Raw genomic sequence first — 20154 nt, forward strand, 5'->3', positions numbered from 1 at the left:
ACTAGAAGATCTTCAGAGGACCTTTAGAGATTCTTGTGAGTCTATAATTCCCAAATATGGAATGAAAACTGTTTAGTAATTAACCATATATCTAACTGTATTTATACGGCAGGTGGTTCCTCAGTTGCAATTATATAGTAATACTTGTTTAACCATCAGAAGATTACTGTTGATATTACTTTTATTATGAAAGTATCAGTGTCAAGTTATCACTGTGCAAACAGTTGACTATTGTATACAAGTAAAAAGATGAAGTAAATTATACATTGAATTACTACTGCCATTTTACAAATAGAAAACTGAGTCTGAACAATAAAATCCATATGCACAATGCTTTTCTATGTATAATGGCCATTTACCACCTTTGGTGATCCAGTTTAAACATATGTCTGAATTAGGAAAAGAATCTCAGAGTAGTCCCAGTCTCATCAGTAACCATTGCACCATCTTTTGCCCGAATTTTGCTTGAAAGCAGAGTAGGAATTGAACAATGATGATATTTACCACTATATACAATACATGGGTGAATGTGAATTTTGTGCTGTCATTGAAAAACTTCAGCTAACCTTCAAAAATTATTGTACTGATAAAGCTGGATTAACTGATAAGGCTTAAATTATTATGTGCTAAATTATTTTGTAATAAATTTTATTTATATTAAAGAAGACAGGATAGATTAAGAAAGTTTTTCATTGAAGCAATACCTTAATACTTTTAATACCAAGTGGCAAATATTTCTGTAACTATGGAATTATAGAATTATACACTAATTATAAAATTATACACTATTTTTTATGTAAAGAAGAATCTGGTCTGTAGACAGTAATCTCATCCCATTTCTGTACAGCTGCCAAAGGTAGTTCATAACATCCTTGTGAAAGATAAAATACTGATGTCAGATAAAATGTTTGAAGTTCATTTAAAATTTATTAAAGCATTATTGCAAGATGAAACATACCTCCTGTTTTCCTTTGGCAGACTGGCTCTCATAATTTTAGTGCTAACATTTGGCCGAATTCTGATCTTTATGCAGCCCAGGAGTAAATTTTCTCTCTAGGGTTCTTCTATGGCTTTTCTAGAACTTTATCAACAAGATCATTCCAAAAACTTATTTTCTAAAACTTTATCAACAAACTTCCAAAGTTTTGGAATGATCTTGTTGATAAAGTTTTAGAGAAACCATAATCGTTGTAGCTTTTCTGTATATAATAGTAAGTTAAACTGTGACTGTGGATATGTCTGATGCCTTTTTGTATCATTTTTCTATTTTGTCCCCTGATTATTCTCATTTCTTATGGAAGGTGAATAATGTATCAGTGGTGTAGGCATATGTATAAAGGTTTTTTTCCCTCACTTTAAAGAACAGATCTTTTTATCTTTTTACATTTATGTTCCATTCCCAATATATTTTTTCTTTAATATTGAATATATTTCTATGTTTGTATTCTATACATTTGATGAAGAATGTATTTATTTTTAATAGGCAAGAACCTAGTAATTTTATTAGAGCCGATTAATAAATCCAGTGGATCACACTAAGTTAATGAAAGCAGGTGATAATCTATGCTTGGGATACTAAATCACCACTGAGAAAACATGACTTGTGTCAAAATGTACTGTATATTATCTACACACATCATTTTCAGAAGGATTATATATAACCGATGAAATATGATGTACAGAGGTTAGTGATGAGTGCTGTTGTAATTCTTGAAATTTCAAAGGGAAACTGCAATATTATAATATCTCAAATTATTATTACTTATAAGGTAATTGTAAAGCTACCATATTGTTCTCTCTCGAGTTTTCCTTCAGACGTTGCATTCAAATAGAGAAGAAATGAGCCTCCTGGAATTCAAATCCAATCATCCTTTTTTATGTAAAGATTTGGGTTTTCACATTAACTTGTCAGATACCATACATCTGTGGTCTGTTGGTTAACTAATTACCTTTTCATTTAGTACCAAATGTTTTTTTTTTTTTTTTTTTTTTTTTTTTTTTTACTTCAAAAGGAAAATTACATTGTCAGGTAGAAATATTTGGACAAATGTACAAAATTAACATAGCTTTACATTGTATATGCCTTCCTTAGAATTTTGTTGTTCTGCAGTGCAATGACAGGAAGTAGTTTCAGATTAATAAAATATTTAAGTAGCCACAAACAGCTCTCACATATCTATAAAACCACAATGGAAGCAGACTGATGAAAAGATTTGTCCTACAGGCAGATAAAAGGGAGGGTGGTAGGAAAAAATATCCAACATATCAATGTATACAGCTCAGAAATAGATTAATATTTTTTCTGAGGTATGGTGTGAACTGGTGCTACAGTAGGTAAATATTTTGGTCTGGTAAATGGATGTACTCTAGCCTGCCCATACTGTGGTGAACAAGTACTTCATTATTATTACTATTATTTTTGATGAAATTAGGAAGAGAAGAATAATTCTAGTTGAACAAATTTAACCTCTAGTTAAAACAAAATTAATTCTCTTTCTCTATGGTTATAAATCATATATTTTAGATGGTCTGCCTAAGAAATATTAAGAACCTGTACTCCAGTGGTGTTTCTGTTTCATTATTGAGTCGTGATATTTTTATGTATGTATACTATAAATCGTGATTAAATCTGGTCCTCTATCAGCATGAGACACAATGCACCATAAAATGTTATTTTTTCCCCCTAACACACACAGGTTGACAGAAAAAAGGAATGTGCAATGGAGATTGTTAATATGGAAATATCCTAAGATACGGCATGCCATTTGAGAAAATAAATGAAATATACTTTGGTATGGAAGATAATTAATTGTACCATGAATTACTGAGGACAGGTAAACTGAAAATCACTTTCCTTCCTTTTTACATTCATTAATGTTGCGTGTCTGCTTAGGTCTGCTGTTACCTTTTCTCCAAACTTCATTCTTGGCTGCTTCATCTGTATCTCTTTATAGAAACACATATGACTGTATTAAACAAACATTTAAAAGGGTGATTGGTGATCAGTTTCTTTGACAGATCTCAAACTGACTTTTAAGTTGATAACTGTAGGTTCTTCATTGGTAGCAAAAGTAAATTAGAGGGAAGAGATTTTTTTGGTATCTATGTCAATCTTGCAGTCACCTTTGTTTGTGGTTAAAGCGCATGCTGGATCTGGTTGTCAGTTGCAACAATATTGAAGAAATTATTTGGAAAACTTTCATGAAATCTTCTTTCTGACTTTTGCATCTTCATAAAGCAATTAAATGAAACCAAGGATGGATGCTGTTTAACTCTTAGCTAGAAAGAGAAAAGATTTAGCAACAGAGAATGAATTTTAAAATGTTACAGCTTCCTTTCTTGTTATCATGTTGATATCAGAAATATATTCCTAAATATAGTATATGAGGATTGTAGTAGCTCAGGTTTCTCTGTAGCAGACAGGGCACAGTAGCAAAGTTTCTGAATGTATTCTGTTCATTATGTGAACTACCAGAATCATAGCAAACAACATTACACATAGTCAAATTTTGTAATAGATTGTAATCTATCTGTAATAGATTTTATAATCTATTTAGTAAAGAATTATTTAATAAAAAATCTAGAAAACATAAGTATTATTGAATAATACTCAGAAAAATCTGTATGCAGTTCAGGAGATGGGGGGCAAGTATACTGATGAGAGTACAATCTTGTATTTTGTATTTGTACAGGGGGATACTGAGTCACGGGAGAAATTTAGGATATAGAAGATCTTTTAGTACTGTGGGTCTGATGTTTCACTTCTTTGCATCTCTGTACAAGTCCTAATTGTGAAAATTGTATTGTGATTGATACCAGCATTGGAATAGGCATTTTACATTGCTTTCAAATAATTAAATGGATTTTGAAACCTTGTGGTAGTGAAGAATCAGTCCTAATGATGTTTTTCCTTGTATTAGAGGAAGTCTCTGAGCTTTTACCTACATTGTTAGTTTGCTATAATGTGAGGAAAAGAAAATGGGTTGTGAGTTCCATGACCACAGAGGTTTCCACAAGAGCTTTCCAGGTAAAAAACAGGCAAAAATAGAAATATTGATACTATAAAAACCTTTTTTTTTTTTTTTCAGTTACCCCCACCCCCTACCAAAGGAAAACAGTTTTCAAAGAAGATCATTGCTTTCTTCTAAAGATTTTTTTTTCTTTTTGTTACTTTTAAAATATATAGGAAATCATTTTACCGAAGAACAGTTTTTTTTAATAAGCCTTATAGTAAAATATTAATATGTTCTCTACTAACAGTACTAGAAATTAATGGACGATGGTGAATGTTGTATTTTGGAGACTGCTAGAAACAATTTAACAAAGTTTTTGGTGTGTTGATGCAATACTATCAGAAACTTTCAGAGATGGTGATGAGCTAAAATTGAATAAATTCATGTTGGTTGGTGTTAACTTGTTGAATACATGAAATTGAAAGAATTATATAAATTCTAAATGAATTTCTAAATCTGATAAGTATGAAAATGTGATGGATAAAGAATTTTCTGGTTTGATATTTGGTCCTTCTTTCTCTGAAAACGAGAATTAGAATAGTTAAAATTAATTATTAGAATAAAAATATGATATAGAATAAAAGAGTCATGAGTGACTCTCTAGTGTAGATATTTATTCTATTAGCATCACTTGTGTCAGGAATCCCTGTTCCCAATCTGTGTACAACCTGCTGGGAGAAATTCTGCTCATTTACTTATATGTCTTTTGGCTTAAGGTGTGATTTGGGAATATATTGCATGGTATTATTACTGAGAGGTCATATCAGGATTTTTTTATTTTTATTTTTGGCTAGTACATAAAACCTCTCAAATTGTGTGTCTGGGTACAGACAGTATCATTGTCTGAAGCTTACAAAAATATTTTTAAACACATTTTAGAATTATTTTCTTGTACTGCAGAAGTTAATTGCTCTGTAGGAATTAATGGTAAGAATTGTAGGAATTAAGCATTCTTTAAAATTCTGCATGAAATGTATAGTTTTTACGTTGCTTGAGGAAGCACAAATGGCATATATGACATGATCTAAGTATCCATACTATTATCTTTTGAGCTACTTTCTACTTGGGGGCCAGCCTACTGTTTTTACTTGCACACTTTGATGTGTGCAAGTAAAGTCAGCTTATGAACATTGTTTCTCATATTTGTCTACATATAGATGCTTTAGCATTTTAGATCCTTGATATATCACTTGAAATTAATAACTTTTTTCTCTGTTTTTTTTTTCCTTTTATCTTTTTAAGTTCTTACCTGCCTTCCCCCCAGCTTCATTTTTCCAACTCTCCAAAATTATATGATATCAAAACTTAGACGTTCATAAATGAGTATTTCCCACATGATGGAACAGAGGGTGAGGGTTACTGAAATAAAGTAAACAAAATGAGGCTCTGCAGTGGCTTATGAGACAGAAATATAGACTCTGAAGATGAATTAATGAGCTAAGTGCAGGGGAGGATTGAGAATCAAAGGTTCACTATCAAGTGTATTATCATAGGAACATCACACAAAATGCTATATAGCAAAATATTTAGTTGCAAGGCTGGAAAGGTCTTTAAAAAATATTATCTTTTACTGCCTCGATTCACATATTTGCCTGAATATGTGTGATTTAATAAAAATTAAGCACTCTTAAATTATTGATACCAGCAAGTCTCTGTATTTTATATGTTAGTGTGCTTAACTGCATGTTAAAACTCTACATGTAATTGAAATAAACTAGGAATAAATATAAAAATAAATGATGCATGATTTTCATGAAAAACTCTTGAAAACTAGAAGTATGTGAAGAATTGTTCAAGCTGTATATGAGAACCCGCTGAGCAAGACTGACATAAGGTTGATGATATCCTGTAGGGAAATGTACAGTGCAAGGAGGTAACAATAATCGTTTCTAGAAAATAAAGGTCACAAGTGAGACCAAATGCCAAGAAATCATCAGGGGTATTTTTAGAGCGTTTTGGGTCAGTAAAACCTCAGTAGGCTTGTGTATTTTTTTAACTGTAAAACAGGATTCAGTTTGGATCAAGGAATATGAGGACTTGCGAGTGAAGTAGAAAAAAACTTTTTCTTAGCTTCAGCCAGTGATTGCTTCTTCTGGGACGATATTTTGGTTTAAGGAGGTTATGATGCTGAATCTGTATTGGTTATGACTTTGAGCTATTGACCTGATCCCCAACACTTAATTTCTTGCAAATTCAAAGTCAGTAGACACTAGGGCACGAAGAATTTCAGGAGTTCAGTTCCTATACTTTCATATATGGATAGTGCTATAGATAAAATATGTTTTTGGAAATATGTATCTTAAATGATTGTATGTTTAAGAATGTTCTGTGTTAAATGGTTACTTGAACTGTCCAATAGCCAGAAGCTTGCTTTTTTCCTTTTAAATTATCCTTTTAATTTCATATAAAGAATTTTGAAATGTCATTCATTTTTTTCCCTTTATTTCTCTCTATATTTTTTAAAGGTAGTGTTGATCACTCTAGGTTCTGAATGATGGATATTCATATGGCAGAAGTTATTTTTATGCACATGTTATCTCTAAGTAGAACTGGCATACGCTTAGCTTTTAGGAATATGTTCAGAAGGTAGGAATGGAAATAAAGTCATGTTGTTGATGCAACCAGATAAGTGTTAAGACATGTAGGCAGAAGAAGTACAGCAGAAGTTAGCACAACCATCAACTATTCTGCACATGGAGAAATACAGATTTTCAGTGACTATTTTTGCCAATCTAATACTTAGTGACCTATTACTTTGTTTACATGTCTATTGTAATTGATTTTAGAAGTTTATGTATTAATTGATATTTAGCCCATGCATTTATATAGAGAAATATGAGAATATTCTGGTTCATGTTTGTGGTATGCAGAGAGTTCCAGAAAATAGTAATAATAAATAAATAAATAAATAAAATTGAAGAATGCGTGTGATGATAATGCTGGCAAATTTGAATTTTCATACTCGCCTTTATTTGGAATATTGCTACTCCATTCTATCTGTCTGTTAAGCATCAGCTTTTCTTCTGCTTGAAAATATTTACCCCTACCTTACCAATTATAATTCACTACTTTTGAAAATATACCCTTTCTGTTAGCATGAAGTTGCTTCTTGAGAATTTTTTCTCCCAGACCAACCTTTATGATGGAAATGAGTTCTTCACAAATGTGTGCAGAGCTGAATTCTTTAAATGATCTCTTTATACCTATTCCTTCCATAGTGCCTGTAATATTTTTCTTCCTGTGTGAAAACCACTGGCGTACTGAGATCAATACTCTGGCTCAATAGCCTCTTTCTCTTTGTCTGCCATATTGCTCTGTTCTTGTTTCTCAGCATTTACCATCCAGTTCGCCTGTATTTGTAAAAGGCTATCACCTTTTACCTGCATCTCTCGTGGATGTTCTGCACCATGGGAACAACTTATTACCTTGGTCGTCATCAGAATTAGCGTCAGTATTACTTTTCATTGTTTCTGATGAAGATTTTTATGATTTTAGTAGAAACTGCAGACTGCGTTAGTTTGGGGAATTTGATGGTGCCATGATAGATAATCTTATTGATACTTCCCTTTCAAAACTGAATCTATCTATACAGTTTGTTGATATTCCAGTGTAACTCACCAATCCATTCAAACCAGGCTTTATGATTAATTTTAGTGAGATCCATCAAGTGATATTACTGAAATGTGCTGAGCAGGAATTACCTCGCTGCCTCACACAGTTTTGGGTTAGCTATGACCTCTATGGAATCTTCAAAGCTGAGAGCTATGGCTGTGCATTACAATTTCGCTCCAAGATATTGCAGTAATAACACAAGATGCAATGTGACAATGTAGAAAACATTGTATGGACACTTGGAACAAATCTACCCAGTTGATTCTGAGTGCATATTTAGACTTGCTTACCATTTGCTGAGTCTTGGTACACATAAAGAACATCTTAAGATAAGAAAAAAGATGGACAGTGAATTAATTTTCAACATTTTTTATAAAACTGCTTTTAATCTGCCATTGGCATAATCAGTGCACATGAAAATTACAGCTTTTTAGTAGACAGATAACATCAATAAATGGAATATTGATAACAAAATAACAAATTACCTGTTGGAACAAGTCCGGAGGAGGGTCAGGAGGATGATCAGAGGGCTGGATCACCTCTCCTATTAAGACAGGCCAGGGGAGTTGGGGTTGTTCAGCCTGGAGAAGAGAAGGCTCCAGGGAGACTTTATAGAGCCTTCCAACACATAAAGGGAGCCTACAGGAATGCTGGGGAGGGACTTTTTTGTGGGTATGTAGTGACATGAAAAGGGGTAATGGTTTTAAACTGAAAGAGATTAAGATTAGATATAAGGAAGAAATTCTGTACTCAGTGTGCTGAGGCACTGCAAAATGTTGCCCAGAGAAGCTGTGGATACCCCATCCCAGGAGGCGTTCAAGGCTAGGCTGGACGGCACTTTGGACAACCTGGTCTTGTGGGAGATATCCCTGCCCGTGGCAGGGACATCTATGATTCTATTCTTTTTAAGCTCATCATTATTATTCTTTTTAATCTCATATCTCTCTCTTTCTCTCTCTAACCATTCTATGATTCTGTGAAATTACTGGTTTAAATTCAGTGAGTTCTGTATGTCTGTAAAATTATTGATTTCTAACTTTATGGAAGTATTTTTATTATTCACTAATCTATTTGTTCTTTTTCCAGAGGTAAGATTTTAATCCACTATGCTTTTTATGTCTTAGCAATGTCATCAGATTATTTGTGAAACCATAAGAGTATCATCTTTATCTTCTTCTAGTATCAAAATACCGTGCTCTATTATACTTTAGTATTACTGTTAATCTGATTTCTCCCATTCTTTGGTAAATGAAAGTTACTTCTACTCAGTATAGTTAGGAGTATTAGCAATTGTTTTATATCAACAATAGTTGATAGTGTTAGATGAGTCTATGATTCTACAGCAATTGTATTAGCAGGAAATTCTCAGATGTTTGGAACCTTATAGCTTTGGGTTATAAGAAGTCTAGCTTTGTGTATAAGTTTGCAAGAAAAAAAAAATAGATAAACTAAACCCATAATGTTTATTGTAATGCTTTTTCTGGAATACTGCCAATATGACAAGGAAAATCACTCGTAAGATTAGTCCAGTGATTACACAAGCTTATAGTTCTAGTAAAATACAAACTTGATACAACTGAACAATCAAAAAGCAAAATAATGAGGAGAGAAGAATGGGGGAAAGTCATTTAACTGTGTTTTTTTTGTGAAATGCAGCACTGTATTCACTCACTTTTAATAATATAGAATCCATCTCCTTGTTCTTGTTGTCACCTGTCCTTCACACCAGATGTATATGATTTGTGAAGAAAGTATGAGGACACAGTCCAACTCTTGATGGGCATGCATTTCCCCAGGTCAAGCAGAGACTGATGGTTGTGAAACTCCTATTGTCCATGAAGGAAAACTTCCTTTTGGTATCGGCTGGTTACTTGAGTATAAATGCTTATTTTAAAGAAATGTCTCTGGCTTGTTAATATTTCCCTGTTTATGTGTGAATGAAATGTGTTTTGTTTGTTTGTTTTGTTTTTGTGAGTTCTTCTTTTCTTTAGAATATAGTATATTATACTAGGAAACATTAATTTGTGGAAGCCCTACCTACAGCTTGCTACTTTCTAACAGTTAAGTCCGTCTTTCAGTTAGTCAGGAGAAGAGCAGCTGTTAGGCTTGGAGTAAATACTATGATGCTATTGAAAATATGATGTTATGCTAAAGGATATGTATCATTAAAATGTGTATTTGTTAGATTCACAGAGAGCTCAAAGAATTGGTAGGTTCGTATGTTGTTGTTTTTAGGGGAAGACACTTATTAGCAGAGCTGGAGGGCAGCTAGGAGAAACATTTCCAAGACAACTGCCCTTCCTCATGTGAATGGAGCACTTCAGTTTCACAGCTTCTGCTACAAACCTTGCAATGTTTATGTATAAAGATCTGAGTGCGCATTTATGTTACATGAAATGAGGCCTGCATTAGAGAGATGCACTAAGTCCATCTACCACCTTGCCAAAAACGCCCAGTGCACTCCACCAGTGCAGTTTCCCAAGCCTGGCTATTGCATCTCACCCTGTCAAGAATCAGGAACAAAAAGGTTTTTATTTTGTGTAACCTGTTGTTATAAAATTGTAATAAGACTTTCTGGGTAGATAACCAGTAACTAGAGAGAAGCTAAAGAAGTGTTCTGGGAAGAGAATGAATATAATAGTATATTTTGTTGGATCTATAGTCTTGAGGGAAGAGGAGGAGAGGAAGAATGGTTTTGGAATTGTTGAGTTTCATAAGATGCTAACTTCAAGTTGTGTCTAACTTGAAACCAGGCCTGCTGATGCCAAGGACTACCTTGATAGCATCCTGTCGCTCATCCTATCCTCTTGGTTAGCCTCGTTGATCCATGAAATGGTTGAAACTGGGACAGGGCAGGAAGGTGATTCTCTGACTACCCACGTCTTGTTTCACTGGGTTCTTTGAAGTTTTGAGAGTGGCTAAAGCATGGTCACCTTGAGCTAAACTGGGCAAAGCAGGAAAAATGCAGAATAAGAGCTTAACACAGGCGCCTTAGTTCATTGTTGAAAAAGAGTTTGGTGAATTAGCAACGTACTTCCTTGCAGTAGAGATTCACTGCAGGATTTAATCCAGCAGATTAGACAAACAAGCATCTTCCTGTAGTTCTTCAGGAGGAGGGAAGTCAGTATTCTTTCTTTATAATCATTTTAGTGCTTTGAGGGACTGCCTTCTTACTGAATTAGAATGCCTTCAATTCTCTAGCCCCCATTGATACAAGGAAACATGCACTCAGAGTGAAATTGAGTGCATTTGGGGGGTGCATGCACCTGTCATAGTAACAAGGAAACAAGGAGCTATGATCAGGAAGAAGAAAGGAACAGTTTCTGCCAGCTTTTGCATTTGCATACTCCCATACATTAGAAATGTAAATGTGAAAATTGTGGGAAAAAAAAAAAGTAAAAAATATGTGTGTGTGTAAATTAAGGATTCACTTTATGTAACCCATAGATTTTGCTTAATGAACAACCCGTACTTCCTAAATGCTGTTAACATCTTTACAGGTCACATGAATGCAAGATTTAAGACCATTACATTTCCATACAACTTTTTTTTTTTTTCCTTTTGTTTCATAAATGCAGGTCAGATCTTCAACCAAGGCCAAACTTAGTCAATTTTCACTGAATTTTTATGCAATTCACTGACAGTGAAATTATTACAATAATGCAGATTTGGATTGCTCTAAAGGAAAAGCCAAAGCATAGAGGAAAAAGAAAAAAACAAAAAACTGTACAAGTTTTGTCATGGTGTAGACTGTGGTAATGGCTTTTAGATATCATGCTGTCAAAGTGGATCCAAATGTAAGGAAGAAGGAGACAAGTGTTAGTAGCATCTTGTCTGGAGCTGCTCAGTCTGTCTGTTTTATTTGCTCAAGGTGTCTTCAGTCCTATTCCCATTTTCGTCATTTCAGAGAGAGCTTAGAAGTTTTCTTCCTCTGAGCTTCAGTCTGCTGATGTAAAGTATTTTTGACTTGTTGTTTCTGTGTACATATAGAAAAAAACAAAAGATGATTTCAAAAGCTCCTAGGTTCTGAACACAAGAAAAAGTCATTTCTCCCCTTTCCCTATAAAAGGTTTGCATTGCATGAAATTTTTTGCTTTATTGCTACTACTTTTTTTTCTGTAATATTTTGAAGATTGTTGAGAATAGAACTGAATAATACTTTTTATTATTATTATTATTATTATTATTTTATATATATATACTTTTATCTTCCCTTTGCCTTCGGATATAAGGAGGGACTTCCATCACATGCCTCACATCACAGTAATGCTGCTTTATAATTTTCTGGTGGTAGATAGTGGTTGCATAGAATGGAATGCTTTGAAAAACTCACTCTATAGCAGGGATCACAAGTTTTTGGTGCCAAAATCCTCATGGGACTGAGAGCTACAAGATGTATACTGCCTCAGAAAACTGATATTAACAAAGTAGTTCATAGGTGGAGGATGATAACAGCTTTATAGGGGTTCTCAGTTCCGTTAGGTGATATGGTCAGCCTCAAAGTACAACTGGGCTCCTGAGCAACCCTCTGATGTTAGCTTCACAGCTCCTTCCACAGAAGTGGGTATTGCTCAGCAGTACCCCCACCCCATGATAGCTCTACCGCCTGAGCTCTCTTTGTGGTTAGGAGAGAGAAAGTGGCTTTGATGGACTGAATAGCTTTCTGGAAAGGTACCTGTTCTTGTCAAATAAACATTAAAGCTTCCTAGGTTTGTAGTTTAGACTAGCTGTCTGACTTATACATTGCTAAGTTTAGGTGAAATATATACCACTGCAGGTCACCAAAGCAAAATGCAGTACCCATTTCCATCCTGGTTTGCTCATTTGAATCCTTACTATTGACTGCTCGGAATTAAGGACACTAAATAATTAGCATAGCTATAGAGGAACAAATAAAAAGTTAAGGTGGTAGTTAAGTACAATTATTTTTTAAGAAATGTCATGAGAAGTATTGAAAAATTAGAGGTGAGGTTTCAGCTTATAAGAACTAGCATAGTTTTTTGAAGTCAATAGGGCATTACAGATTTAAGACATATGAAAATTTACACCATACATTTTTAAAACTAAAATTTCTTGTAATTGAAAATGTTGGATTGACCACGTTTTCATTACACAGATGGGATTGACAGTAAGTTTCCCAGGACACTTTTCCTTCAGCAAATGCATTGCAGGCCTGTTCTAATCTTACTGTGCCCATTTAATCATTATTTTTTACTAGTATTGCCAAGAATGGTGCCAGTTTTAAATTGACTGTTGACAGTGATTTTTTTGAACATCAGTGTGCTATGCACTGTGCTGAGATCCACCAAACTTTTTTTCAAATAACAAGTGAGAACATCCCCCCTCTTTACTCCTCCACACACTGCTCTTAATATAGGGATTGTATTCACATCAAAGCTGTCAGAAGGTTTCTGTGATCTCATTAGCTATACTTATTTCTACCTACAGAATAAATGAATCATCAACAGAAACAGCACTAAAGACCAACTGGTAAGACTCACATGGCTATATGTATATCTGTGCTTAGAATAGACATCTTCCCAAGACTGTAGACTCAAGTTATTAAAATTGATATCTTTGCAGAGCAAAAAGGGTTAAGTCATTTCTGAGATGAATTTAGTTCTAAAGCCTTTAACATGGAAACACAATTGTTAAACCCTTTGACAAGTAGTTTTATAACTCCTTATAGCTTAAGAAAAAAAAAAAACACTTTCTGTTTATAGAAGAGTGAAGTAACTGAACTAAAAATATACTTCATTGCTTGTGGATTTTTCTTCTTTGTTTTTTATTTAAGTAGTTAAAATATAGTCATTTCATTTTATGGCTGTGCAAGGTAAATTAGATAGGTGGTACCCAACAGAAATTAGCTGAGTGGATTGTGGATTCAGCCAATTTAAATGCTTCTGAATATAAACATGCACTGTAGGGGAGTGAACTCAGAATAAATGGGAAAATGAAGAGAGTCTGGACATGGCTAAAAGCTCAGTGCTGAATAAGTGATGTTGGGATATTGGTGGTGGATGATAACAGGTATAGGACCTGCACAGTGAAAAAGTAAAAGGATTTTGATGTCTAGCTACTGGTTAGTTGTGCTGTTAGAAGATAATTTTAGAAGCTAGTGGGAAGAGCGGTCACTGTAAACTGAAATCTGTAACAACCAGCAGCCGTTTCTAGAGCAGCTGGATATACAGAGTGTGTCTGTCAGAAAGGTGAGTCAGGTATCTCTGAAAGTTGAGGGCTCTCATCCACGAAGACCTGGATGAATGAAAGAAATAGGTCTAGCAAAGAAAAGATGAGGAATTCAAAGAGTTGGTTAGTCAAGCATGGAATTCTTCTAATTTTGCATTACCTTCCTTTACAGTTAAGGGGAAAGAGTTCTAGAGACTTGAAATAGTGATACTTACTCTGCTGATCAGGAGTATAAAGCCAGGGAAAGAACAAAACTCTATGCTTTCTCTTTTTCTTCAGTGAAACATAGGCACGCAGTCTAAAAACATTCTGTGTACAAGGCAGCTCCATGTTTCTTTGCCACACGCATCTCCTGTGTGCCACTGGAGAATTGACCTAGTGGAGTAAGTGAATGTCCAGCCAGTGAAAACTAACCTTAAGCCACTACACAAGCACACTCGTATTCTGTACTGCAGGAGAAACAGCTTTTTCTGGCACAGCTTTGACAGGAGTCTGTGTCTACATCTGTCTTATTTCCAGAAGTCAGTACAATAAATCTGAACTAAGAGAGACTAAGAATTCCAACCTCCACAACTGAAACTCTGTATTTCTGGAATACAAAGCCTTGCTTTTGAAGAGTTAGAAAATTCTTAAAAGTGGAGGAATGGCTTTTGTATGTGATCACATCTGTACAAAATAGTGTGTCTTGTGAAACTGTGGGGAATTTCCCAAATTATCAGTTTGAGATCAAAGTACATTCCATCAAAATTGCATGCCCTAATAGTCTCTTGCAATCATTCAATCATGTCACCTTATTTTTGGGTACTGAAGAACCTCTGTAGATATTCAAAGGACAATCTTCATTGTTTCCACATCATGCTATATTATTCTCAAATATTCATAGGCCAAAAACATAAAGCTAGGAAGTACCAATAATCTAAGAAACTCAAAAAAAAAAAAAAAAGGCGAAGTATAGTCAAGCCTTACTACAAAGATTTACATGAACAATGGCATTGAAAAATCTGGTATTTAAGTATCATGGACTTGAGTAAGGAATTATTTGACACTGTACGATTGGTTTAGTTGATTCTATTCACTGTCAGTCTACATGCCTCAATGAAGGAACTGAGGAGTTCAGCATAAAGACTTTGAATGTCATACAGTCAGCTTGTGTCCAGTCAGGTTGGCTGCACTTGGAAGCCAGGAGGTAAGAAGGAGTTAGCAGTGGCAGCCTGCCAAAGGAGTATGCAGAAGGCAGCAGCACTGGTTTCAGGAGAGGATGAAAAAGAGTTTCAGTCCTGTGACTGAAAGCAGCAAATACCAGCATTGATTTTTCCAGCAGTTTATTTTACAACAGTGGTCAGACCTCCTGATCTTGACAGGACATGTGCTGTACACATCAGAGTACTGAGTGGCAAGGATTGGAGTGGAACAAGGCAGAGGCTCCCACTCCCGTTCCCCTGCAGACTACGGCAGACTGGGTCCCACGTGACCCAAGTGTCAGCGTCAACAGCACCTACTCTGTCTTCACAAACATACATCTAGGGAATTAATATTGCCTAGAAGCCCCTCTGTGTGCCCACCAAACAGTTTCTTCCAGAGTATGAGGCTGTGCGGTGCATCAGTCAGTTAATTATACCCAAGTTAATGGCCAAGCTTTAGGCAAAAGTAATGCTCTTTCCATTTCCTTTCCTTGGAAAGGGAGGTGCTTCTGGTCCCATCCACCCCTTACATTTGGGAGCAAGTGAAGGAACTACCTCTGATTTTTTACCCTAGGAACAGTAGTTCAACTGCTTAGATGGCCTTTATATAAGTGCGCATACCCAACTGAGGTCAGTAAGATGCCACTTGTGCCATGTATTACAGAGAGCCTCCGATAGGTAGAAGATTTAGCAACTTGTTCCTCCAATAACTTATTTATCAAACATTTTGACTTTTTTCCACAGTATATTATTTTTATTTATTTCCCAGTGATAAGTATAGCCAACTTTCCGGACAAGTGATTTTATGCGTTGTATTCCAATATAAATACATGATTTAACAGTCACTTCATAGTCATTGGTCCTGAAATCTGTCAGAAAGCAGTCCTTTTACTTCAGTTCTTGTCTATAAAAGGAAAGAATGATTTACATATGCTGCACATATACAGTTTGAGTTTTGCAAAGAACTCCTTGCCAGAAGATACTGTACAAAATAGTAATACTCTTTTTGCTTTGTTTCTCACCACATTTATAAAGTTTTGGGCAAAGAAATAGCTTGGGAATAATATATTTTTTTCTTATTGTCTAATTTTTATTTTATTTATTTATTTTAAGCAGAGAAATTGTGGTGCTAAGAAACACAGCATGAGAGGCAGAGTCTCAACTGATATAAATCAATGTAGCTCCATTGAAGGTTGAGAATTTGGCCATTAAAATCATGTAAAGTTACTGGGTTTTGATTTCCAGGAGAGCTGACAAAGCACACACATCTCCAGGTAAAGTGGAAGAGACAGGCTCAGGATCTCTGAAAAACAGGCCCATGGTTTCTAATAGGTCAGAGGCATTTATAAACAGAGGATTAAATTATCACTACCGTATAGTCTGCAAGCCCCCCAAGGTAGCTAAAGTAACACTGTTGTGCGTGGTACACAGATATAATTCAGCTTATAGAGAATCCTGTGGTGGATTTTTGTTTTTGTTTGTTTGTTGTTGTTATTGTTGTGTGTGTGTGTGTTTTGTTGTTGTTGCAGTTTTATTCTGCAAACATGTTCGCTTCCTGTTACATTTTCTGTGTTATGATCCACCAAGTTCTTTAGAATTTCCAGTTTTTGAAAATATGTTGATGCATCTGGTAAAGAAACACAATGCATGAGGGTTGGTGGAAGGGGCTGAGTAATGCTTGTGAAACATTTGGGGGAAACTGAGTAAGATCTCTCTTGCAGGGATCCAGTGAAGCTTTAAATACCAGTTCCCTTCCAGTAGGGAGTAGACAAAGGATAAAAAACTATTTTGGAACTTATCCCCTCTCTAGTTCAGGAAAGTAACATTAACAAATGTCAGGTCCAACTGAATTTTGCCTGTGCTATTATCTATCCATCCTTGAGGCACACATTGCCTATGAAGGTGACAGAATAGCAATTATTTTCTCCAACTTCAAGGATTTTTCACACACATTGTGAATCCTACTGATTCACTGCAGAGATTATCACTGAAAATGAAGTGCTAGGCTAAAACCAGATTGTAAATTGTATTACTGTGTATGTATGTATGGCTGAAAAAAGAGGAAACATGGGGCAAAACTAAAAAACCTGAAGTAATGTAAACTTCTGTTGCACTTGACATTTGAGCTTTTCCAGTGAGTTCTTTGTGCTGAAGTCCATTCCTGGGCATTACTGTCACTTCTGCTTTTACTATGGAACATTAACTCTGCTTTCATCGCTCACATCTAGCAATGATCAGATGAAGCGTGGCATATCCAAGCTGATAACCTATCATTTCCTTTCCTTTAAAAACAGACATATAAACATATTTCAGCACCATCCTTTACTTGGTGGCTCTTTTTCTTAAAACACTGGTTCTTCCATGAAGAAGAAAAAAAATCACTTTTTTTCTTTTTTTTTCTTTGCTGCTGAAATATTTAAAGATGCGTCTGTGAAATCATAAGGCTGATCCATCAGGCTGGATCTTAATAGGCCATAAGGCAGCTTAAGCATCATAGCCATTATCTGCTATGCAAGCTGATTTGTCTTTCAGGAGTGAGTTTTGTTTAGGATAAAATTAATTACAGAAGGGATGTACCCCTGCTATGCAAGTAGTTCGGTTTGGATGGGCTGCTAGTGAAAAGCTTTGCCTTGGGAGCTAAGAGTGAAGCAACAAGTTACTCCAATGATGATCCATCCCTGGAGTTATGACTGTAGTCTGAGATCCCAGTGATACTTTCACATGGCCTGCTGTTAAGATGGATTTCCTAAATGTTACAGCCCAATGAAAACTGTGGAGACAATTACATTTTGCAAAACGGCAGGTGTGGGAGCTTGAAAGGCATGTGCATTGCAAAAGATCTGCTGTAGGCTGGACAGGGCAATGTGATACTGAAACAATAGGAAAGTTCATCTGCTTTGGGACACGGTGAAATCATTTAATTACATAAGCCTACTAGATTTAGGTTTACATAACTATAGTATGCTGCAAATTGTCTGTTATTATTGTTATTGCCTTGTTAATAGCTTTTAGCGTCTTTAGGGTGAGGTGAACTAGGATGTCAGAATAGAAAGACTGGTCCTCTATACATTTTAAGTGATGGTATTTTCTGCCTCACAGGCCTATCATGTATCTTGTAACATCAGTGACAGCATTTAAGGGAGGAGCAAGAGAGTCTGGTAGGCAAGGTGAACAAAAATGTGATGGGAGCAGAGGGAGAGAAAGAAAAGTATGGAGATTGTGAAATGAGAGTGATTACAACCATGCAAGTGTATTGCAATTTTGGAAGTGCTGATTTTCTCTTAACCCTCCAGACCCTTCTAATCAACCTGAGAAAGGCCAAAAGTAAAACAGGTCCTACAGACAGACTCACAGAGACAAATGAGAGTTAAGCCATTGGCCACATGACTTGGTATTCCAATGATTAGTATATTGGAATACAGTGAATAAAGTAAGAGAATGTGGAAGAATCTTGTATTTATTCTGTTTTTCTTCTCTGAAGCATGGTCATTAGGTGATTTTGAAAAGAAAACGTGCAGATCTGTTGCAGATTCAAACAGCTTTTATACCTGAAGTCACTAACTCGCTAGGACTTTCTCATGTCCACAGGAGGGTCATTCATTTTCTGAATTGCTCAACTCTTCATGCAGATCTGTTGCATTTTCAGATTTAGAGGCAGCCAAGTGCATGAACTTCACTAAATTCCATATACTGTGTTGAAAATTATCCAGAATGTTTTCCATTAAAATTCAAGGTTCATACAGCACACCTTCCTTAAAGCATTGCTGCAAATTAAATTCACTTATACATTAGGAAGGGTGCCAATGCAATCATAATAGAAGGCTGAAATGCTGAAATGATAAAGTAGCTCTTTTGCTGCCTTCCCTGGCACTTGTTCAGCACCCCACTTTGATTCAAACATCATACCCCATTTGGTAAGACTCCTGAGAGTAATAAAAAATTATTTATTATGAACCTGATTTGTCAGAGAAGGATGTGATGTGCACTGGGAGTCTGGTACAAAATAACCATAGGTTTTTCAGATTGTGCATAAAACAGTTGTGGTAATTTGGTTCTTGTGCGTGAGTATTTCTGACTGAAGAACCTGCTAACAATGACTCTTCAACAAATGTCAAAGGAACGTGTTCTTTGTTTGGACATTTGCCACACTAAAGAGCAGCCAGTCCATCCATTGTCATCTGCTGGGTTGCGCATATAGAGTTACTTTGTTCATGAAGCGACGTCATCTGTGTCAAAATCATGTAGCATGTCATTTTTCTGTGCACTCAGGCTGATTGATTAGTTCACAGTGCCTCTAAATGTATTTCCGTTAAATAGTTTGTGGAGCTGATTGCTTTTGAAAGGATTTTTTTTCATTGAAAAGGGTCACTAATCCCAATAATGCTTTTGAAAGGAACTGTTGCTTTTGACATTTTATTTTTGTTTCAGTATTTTCCATAGACATGTTGGTTTTATTTATTTTTTAATTGGAATTTTTATGAAAAAGATTACTGGCATTTCTAATTTTTGAGTGATTTAATGTTCTGTAAATGATATAGAATATTTTTATGATTGGCAAATATCCCCCTAATATTAAAATGATAAAAAAGGCATTGCTTTCAAACAGAGTAACATGAAAACAATTATGCATTTTATTTTTATTTGTTTAAATTTCAAACACATTTTAAACATGCTTTCCTCACCATTAATTTCATTTAAAAATAGCATTTAGAGGCACTGTGGAATTGTTCCCTGGGAAGTTGTTAAAGAGATACTTTCACCTTTAAGTTAGAAGGATCATATTTGTTGCTGTGGTGAGGCTTTTTTTTTTTTCTCCAATATATTTTAAAGTATGTAAATGCATATATAGAGGTGCACAAGTAGTCCTGATAAGATTGAGGTAATGATTTGTTATTTCAGTACAGATAAATAACAGTAAAAACATAAAACTTGCACATTTTTCTGATTCAGAGCTGGAGGCAAAAATATGACAATATCTTTTAAAATAAGATAAATGTTTTCATAGACAAGACTGTATTCAAAAGAGTGAGAGCTATCGATAGGCACAGAAGGATTATATCATTCAACAGGGAAAGCCAGGGGGTGATCTGCTTCTGAAAAATTGCTCTAAATTGAAACCCAGTAGTAAAGTCAGGCATGAAGGGACCTGTACTAGGAGC

At 35.2% G+C, this 20154-nt stretch overlaps 1 protein-coding gene across 14 annotated transcripts in view; it reads left to right on the forward strand.

Moving 5' to 3' along the window:
- Positions 1-20154, forward strand: part of LRRC4C (leucine rich repeat containing 4C) — a 741859-nt gene that overhangs the window by 509279 nt on the left and 212426 nt on the right. For 12 of the 14 annotated variants that reach the window (XR_010831629.1, XM_066997157.1, XM_066997151.1 and 9 more), the window contains one exon: positions 2697-2834. The exons of the other annotated variants lie outside the window; for them this stretch is intronic. The gene's annotated coding sequence lies outside the window, so the exon portion shown is untranslated. The remainder of the gene's footprint in view (positions 1-2696; positions 2835-20154) is intronic. 14 annotated transcript variants of the gene reach the window in all.

This window comes from Anser cygnoides, chromosome 5, assembly GCF_040182565.1.
Source record: "Anser cygnoides isolate HZ-2024a breed goose chromosome 5, Taihu_goose_T2T_genome, whole genome shotgun sequence".
NCBI lineage: Eukaryota > Metazoa > Chordata > Aves > Anseriformes > Anatidae > Anser > Anser cygnoides.